Source organism: Eretmochelys imbricata, chromosome 14, assembly GCF_965152235.1.
Source record: "Eretmochelys imbricata isolate rEreImb1 chromosome 14, rEreImb1.hap1, whole genome shotgun sequence".
NCBI classification, from domain to species: Eukaryota; Metazoa; Chordata; order Testudines; family Cheloniidae; genus Eretmochelys; species Eretmochelys imbricata.
This window is the reverse complement of record NC_135585.1, coordinates 43,811,452-43,818,612: the sequence shown is the minus strand read 5'-3', so window position 1 is coordinate 43,818,612 and position 7,161 is coordinate 43,811,452.

Genomic DNA, 7,161 nt, shown 5'->3' with positions numbered 1-7,161 from the left:
TGGACAGGGCTAAAGCCATCATTAGATGTATGAAAAGAGCAGTGAGGAGTATAGGGAGGTGACACACTATGAGGAAGACTGATCATGGAATCCTGCATCCAGTTTTGGCAACCACCTTTGAAAAAAGATTTGGAAATCTTGGAGATGGGGCAGCAAAAATCAATGAAACATTTTGAGGGCTGGAGAAAAATGCCTGCCAGTGAGCTATTGAAGGAGCTCAGCCTGTTTAGATGATAAAAAAGATCGGGAGGTGACGTCATTGAAGTGTTGAAGTGACTTCACGGACAGAAAATATCGGGTATGAAAGGGCTCATTAATCTAGCTGAGAAAAGCATAACAGTGGCTGGAAACTCAAAAGAGACCAATTCGTATTCGAAAGAGGGCACACATATTCAACCGTGAGGATGAATCACCAAAGGAACAAACTAGAAAGGGAAGTGGTGGGAATTCCCCACCTCTTGATGTCTTCTAATGAAGACGAGATGCCTTTCTGGAATGTGTGTAGTCAAAAACTAGCTACTATGCTCTCCAGAAAGCATGTGATATGCAGGGGGTGAGATGACATGCTCTAATTGTCTCTTCTGTCCATAAAGTCTGCTCATGTATGAAAAACTGAGCGTAGCATGGGGAGAAGCCTCTGATGTTTTACTATGTTGGGCTTGAGCCCACAATGAACGCTCATTGAGTGGGGTGATCCAGGGGAAGCAGCTGAAACATCCAATGTGGCTGGACAGGGGCAGGACATCAGCACTGCAAGGGAGGGGTGGGTGTGGCAGTGACATCACAAGGGCCTTTGGCAGGACCTCAGCCTATTGGACAAAGGTGGCGGGAAGGCGATGACCTCACAGAGAGATCTTGACATCAGCCAGGCAGGACAGGGGTGCAGGACAGGGGCAACCTCGGAGATCCCTGTGGCTTTGCTTCAGCACGTCTCCTTCTCGAGGTCTCTCCTGGAGGACTGAGAGAGCATTCACTTGCACGTTCGTGAGCGCAAGGAGGACCCTCTTCGGAGTTTTCTCCTTTTCTTGTAGTGGTTTTGCTCGAAAACAGACATCCCTATAGAAAAGGTAAGAGCCTCGGAGAGGTTTGGAACCTGTTCAGTCTGATCTATCACGTGCCATCTGATTTTTAGGAAAGGAAAAGACTCGATTGTGGGGGCAGTATTTTATTTCCGACCTAGGACTTTGTCCCTTAGAATTACTGGGGACGTTGGGGTTTCTCCTTTTTGTTTTCCCTTTTCCTGTCTCTCCCTCTTTTCTCGTCTTCTCTTGCATCTTTGTCCCTTTCCCCTGCTTTCCTTTCACCACCAGGACCTGTCTGTGCATGTGGAGTTGGGGATGGAGGGGGGGCGAGGGGGGTTTGCATTCCAACTCTCATTGCGGGAGGCCCTCCCAAAGACATGTGGCTGGAATGGTGCTCTAAGAGTGACTCCCTCCGGTGGTGACCCGGGACATCTGGTGAGAACTCTCAGCTTTCTGCTTCTCAGAGTCTCAATGCTGATTGGGGGAGCTTGGGGCTATTGTGAGGGAGGAGGCTCAGGTCTTTGTTACCCTCTGTTAAGACCAAGGAAATAGGCTGTAACCAAACATGTATTTGATTGCTCTTTCCACTTTTCTCCATTCATTGTCTTTGAGTAATTCACGATTCTCTCTCTAATGGGCTAGTTCTTCTAAAACACTTACTAAAGAATTAGGTTTTAATAAAGCCAAATGCAACCCCATAGCTCCAGTAACAAAGGAGTCAGGTGGCACCCTACAGAATGGGGGACAATCCGATGGAAAGCATTGACCCTGAAAAGGATTTCGGGGGCCATAGTGGACGAGCTGCTGAACATAATCTGTCAGTGTGAAACTGTTAAAAAAGGTTAAAGCCATTCTTGGCTGGATAGAGTAGTGAGGATGGAAAGGGAAGTGAAAGAGCATTGGTGAGACTGATGTTGGAATGTTGAATCCAGTTCTTGTGTCCACATTTTGAATATTATGTTAAAACAATTGGAGAGGGTACAGAAGATTTGTAAGTGAGTGATGGGGATGATGCCTTCTAATGAGACATTGAAAAAGCTCAATCTGTTTAGTATATACAAAAGAAGAAGGAGAGGTGAGTTGCTTGACTTCATGGAGAGAAAATGTTGAGTGTAAATGGCTCTTTTTATGTAGCAGAGGCATGACAAGACCCCATGGATGGAAGCAGAAATCAGAAAAAGTATAATGACAATAAGACCCAGATTTGTAAGAGGGTGGTTTGTCATTGGCACAAAGAACCAAGAGAAATGATGGCTTCTCCATCTCTTGATCTCTTTGAATAAAGACTAGATGCCTTTCTGGAAAACGCTGAGTAAAAGAAAAGCCCAGCTCTTCTGACATACAGGAGGCCTTAGGATACGCAGGGGATCAGATTAAATGCTCTAACGGTTCCTTCTGGCCATAAAGTCAACTAACTTGTGAAAACCTAATTGCGGCCTGGGGAAGAACCTCTGTGTTCGACTGTGTAGTCGGTGTCACCTCACAAGGAAGAGTCATTGCGTGGGGTGATCCAGGGGAAGCAGCTCAAACATCCAGTGTGGCTGGACAGCGGCAGGACATCAGCACTGCAGGGGAGGGGTGGGTGTGGCAGTGACATCACAAGGGCCTTTGGCAGGACCTCAGCCTATTGGACAAAGGTGGTGGGGAGGTGATGATCTCACAGAGAAATCTTGACATCAGCCAGGCAGGACAGGGGTGCAGGACAGGGGCAACCTCGGAGATCCCTGTGGCTTTGCTTCAGCACGTCTCCTTCTCGAGGTCTCTCCTGGAGGACTGAGAGAGCATTCACTTGCACGTTCGTGAGCGCAAGGAGGACCCTCTTCGGAGTTTTCTCCTTTTCTTTTAGTGGTTTTACTCGAAAGCAGACGTCCCTATATAGAAGGTAAGAGCCTCGGAGAGGTTTGGAACCTGTTCAGTCTGATCCATCAGGTGCCGGCTGATTTTTGGGAAAAGAAAACATTAGATTGTGGGGGCAGTATTTTATTTCCGACCTAGGACTTTGTCCCTTAGAATCACTGGGGACATTGGGGTTTCTCCTTTTTGTTTTCCCTTTTTCTCTGTCCCTCCTACTTTTCTCTTCTTGCTTCCTTTTTCCTTTTCCTCTGCTCTCCTCCCACCACCAAGAGCTCTGTGTGTGGAGCGGGGGCCGGGCGAGGTGGGGGGGGGGTTGTGGGAGGCCCACACAGAGAGGTGAGACTGGAATAGTGCTCCGAGAGTGATCCCCTCGGTGGTAACCAGGGCCATTCTTTGGGCTATTTGTTGAGAACCCTTAGCCTCCCACCCCTCAAAGTCTCAACCTTGATTGGCTGAGGAGGGGGCTATTGACAGGGAGGAAACTCTAGTCTTTGTTGTTCTCTTTTATGACCAAGCAAATAAGTCACAACCAGTTACATGTTTGACAAATGTGGATGCTGCTCTCCATTCATTGTCTCGGAGCAGTTCGTGATCCTCTCCAACATTCCAATTCTTCTCAAATACTTGCTGAATAATTACTATGAACAATTGTTGGTCTGTAGCTCATTTGAGAGCAACTCTGCTACTGACTGGCTGCATCAGCTAAGACAAGTCCCTGCTCCTTTCTCAGCCTTCGTTTCTCCTTCTGTCAAGAACGAATAACAATCCTCTCCCACCTACCTCGCCATGGGTGGATGCTGGGGATCCACTGAAGCGTGTCACTCGGAGCAGTGCAGACTAGGAGGTGTCCTATCACACTGAGCCATATCCGATTATGACCTAATATTCTATTGGTTTTGTATTTTATTCTTTTGAAATTGTGAAGAGCAGCAACTACTTAGCTCAGACTGAAGCATCTCATCTAATTTTCTAGATCATAGTTGGTTTCAGAGTAGCAGCCGTGTTAGTCTGTATTCGTAAAAAGAACAGGAGGACTTGTGACACCTTAGAGACTAACCAATTTATTTGAGCATAAGCTTTCGTGAGCTACAGCTGTCGAGAGCTATAGATGCATCCGATGAAGTGAGCTGGAGCTCACGAAAGCTTATGCTCAAATAAATTCGTTAGTCTCTAAGGTGCCACAAGTACTCCTTTTTCTTTTTGCTAGATCATAGTGTCTCCCCTTTGTGTACGACGAGACAGTTTAATGCACTGTGACAAACAATGATGCTCTTGTTTTGCAAACAAATATTTTTGCAAAGAAATTTCATCCTACTTCTTATGATTTCAAGAAACAAAGTGGTTTCATCTGAATGGATTTTCTGACAGAAAACAGTTTCCATGAAAATGTTCACACCTGATTTCCTGGGCTTTATCCCTGCCTCCGGGGGGTTGTTGTCTGTTAGTTCGAACAGGAGTCAGGACTGTTGTCTTCTCTTTCTGGCTCTGTCACCGCTTTGCTGTGTGACACCTTGGGTAGGTCCAATGGGAACAGGGTCAATTCTCTAACTCCAGGCAGCAGGGAGCCTGGGTGAGATAAGGGACGTTAAGGCCGTTTGTGAAGGAGAAAGGGATGTTTCCAGGTGATGAATGTCAAGAATTCTAAACTTTGCTAAAATGGCTAGTCTCGAGAAACAAGAACTAGTTGGGGCCAAACTTGAACCATTGTCTTTTTTAAAGCCCATTCAGGGATGTGAGTCCCAGAGAGCCATAGAGAGGGGGAGCAACTTGCCCAAAGTCCCACAGATCAATAGGCAGCAATGGATGCAGCAGTGACACTCCCTCTCAAAGGCAGGGGGACCAGACATTAGGGCCTGGTTGCAATTGCCAGCTGTGGGAGGGAGTGTGCGGCAGTGGTTAGTGAAGGGGTCCATCCATGGCTCTGACACTCAGTGTGACCCTGAGCTAGTAGCTGAGGTCCGTTTGCCATCAGTAGGGTTGGGGTCCCATCGCTACAGCCCAGTGGGTTTGGGAGGCTCCAGGAAGGTGTGTAAAGTGCTGGGATGTCAGGATCCTGGAGGCGCTGTCACCTCCACCGTAGGGCCGTGTTCTGCACCCCCCTGCTGCTGGCTGAGTTTCTCTGTCCCTTGGCAATCAGACAGACTCTTGTTTTCACAGCCAGTCCATCGCCCTCGTGTCATCACCCTGCCTGCTGGCTGGGCAGGGTAACTCCTGAGGTCACCATCCTCTCCAGCCTGCCTTGGGCTTGGAGAGTGAGGAGGAGGGCGAGGGACGTCTGCTGACCCTGAACATCCGCCATCCATTATCCCATCACTGAGAGCAAGTGAGTGGCATTCGGGTTCCTCGGTGTCTTCCCCTGTCTGTCTGGGGAGAGGCAGAAACGGGGAGAGACTATCTCCAAAGGGGGATTTCCTTTGCAAACAGCCCCCAAGAGCCCCTCACTCTTAGGCCAGGCAGGGGCTTCTCCAGAGCCATCTCCAGTGTGTTTGGAAAGGTTCCAGCAATGGGGCTCCCGGCTCTGCCCTTGTGGGACACTGTTCCCCAGGCTGAGAGTCTCGGAGCTGGGCCAGACCCTGTGAGCTGCTGAGCCTGGAAATCAATGGGGAACGAGGAGGGCCCTGGTCTTCCTGTGCCTAGGCTCTTTGTGACTTTGACGTGGGGAATGGTTTCCCAGGAGAAGTCCAGACTCCTGGGTTCTCTTCCTTCTCTAGCCGGGTGGGAGAGTGGCCTGGGACGACAGGAGCGGGCTGCTTGTCCAGAGGAACCAGTGGTGTTTGGGACTGACCCCACTGCTCGAAAAGGATGAGAGTTCCTGGATATTGCATCAGCAGGGATTATGAGGGGGAACGTTGGGAGCAGATCATGCAATGAACTCCTGCTCGTGTGTGTAGATGGCACTCCCTGCACTCCTGTGGGGGCAGAGGGGGCTGCTGTTTGGAGCAGGGGGGAGGAGGGACAGAAAAGGCCCATGAGTGAAAGGCTGCCTTGAGCCCAGATTCACCCCTGCTCCCTGCTCGGTTCCAGGATGGCCAGGCTCCTGCGGATGTTCAGGAGGAAGGCTCTGCAGGTGGCCCCAGAGCCTGAGGGAAGCAGCTGCCATCTTCCCAAGGGGCAGAGCAAGCCCTGCGTCCCTGCTGGCGGGGAAGCAGCTCCCGTCCAGGCCAGACGGCGGAAGTGCCCGGCCTTCTGGAAAAGGACCCCGGCTCCTGGCGCAGGCTCCGAGCTGGGAGAGGCCCCGACCAGGCCCCAGTGGAGCTGGCCCAGGCTGCGGTTTTGCAGACGGGACTCAGCCCAGGAGGGGCGCCGGGCAGGGTGGCTCTGGGGCTTGTTGTGTGGGCAGCAGCGGCCCCAGGAGCCCAGCCCTCCTTCCCATCAGGAGGCATCGCCCTGCCCGCTCACTGAGGACCTTCCAGCCTCTGCAGGCCAGGAGGTGGAAGGTCCCTGTCCCAGCACCGGCAGCTCAGCAGGGGACAGTGGCAGCACCTGGGCCTCTGGCAGCAGCCAGGCCGATGGAGGCCACTGCTTTGTTCCAGGTGAGGAGCCAGGCTGGGCTGAGGGAGGGCTGAGGACGGGATGTGAACACCCTGGGCCCAGACGCTCTCCCAGTGATATGGCGGGGGGGGTCCCCAGCCCAGGAGTCTGGCCTGAGCCACGCGAACCCCACTGAGAGCAGCAGCCGTCACACAGCTGCCCCTTCACACGGGGACCTGGGGGTGGGGGGGTGTGAAGAGCTGCTGCCACTTTGGTCCTTGCTGCTCCGGGGCCGGGGGAATCGGCACCTCCCCTGGAGTCCTGGCCAGTGGAGGGGGGCTCTTCTCTGGACTTCTGCAGCTGTTGGGGGCTGAAGGCATCCCTGAGAGGGAGGTTTGGGGCCCAATCTGCCCTGGGTGCCTGAGGTGGGAAGGGGGGTCTTGAATCCTGCTCTGCCCACCACGCCCCTGTCCTTCCCTCCCTGGTGCAGGGACCCCCCGGGATTCGGAGCAGGAGGAAGGCGTGCACATGGCCAGAGATGAAGCTGCTCTGAATGTCATCTGAGAGCAGCTCCAGTGCAGAGATAAGGTACAAATGTTGCCCACCTGGGCTGGAACCAAGATTGCCCTGTCCCTTCCCAGCATCCCCACCCCCTGCTGAGGGTCTTGTCCCTCCTGATCCACCACCCCTAATGGAGCCCTTTTACATCCATGAAGTGGGACCCCCAAGATGGGGGTGTTAGTCCCAAAACAGCCCAGGTCATCTCCCCCCACAGGCACTGTCCCAGTCCTTGATCCTGCTTGTGTAGGAGTGG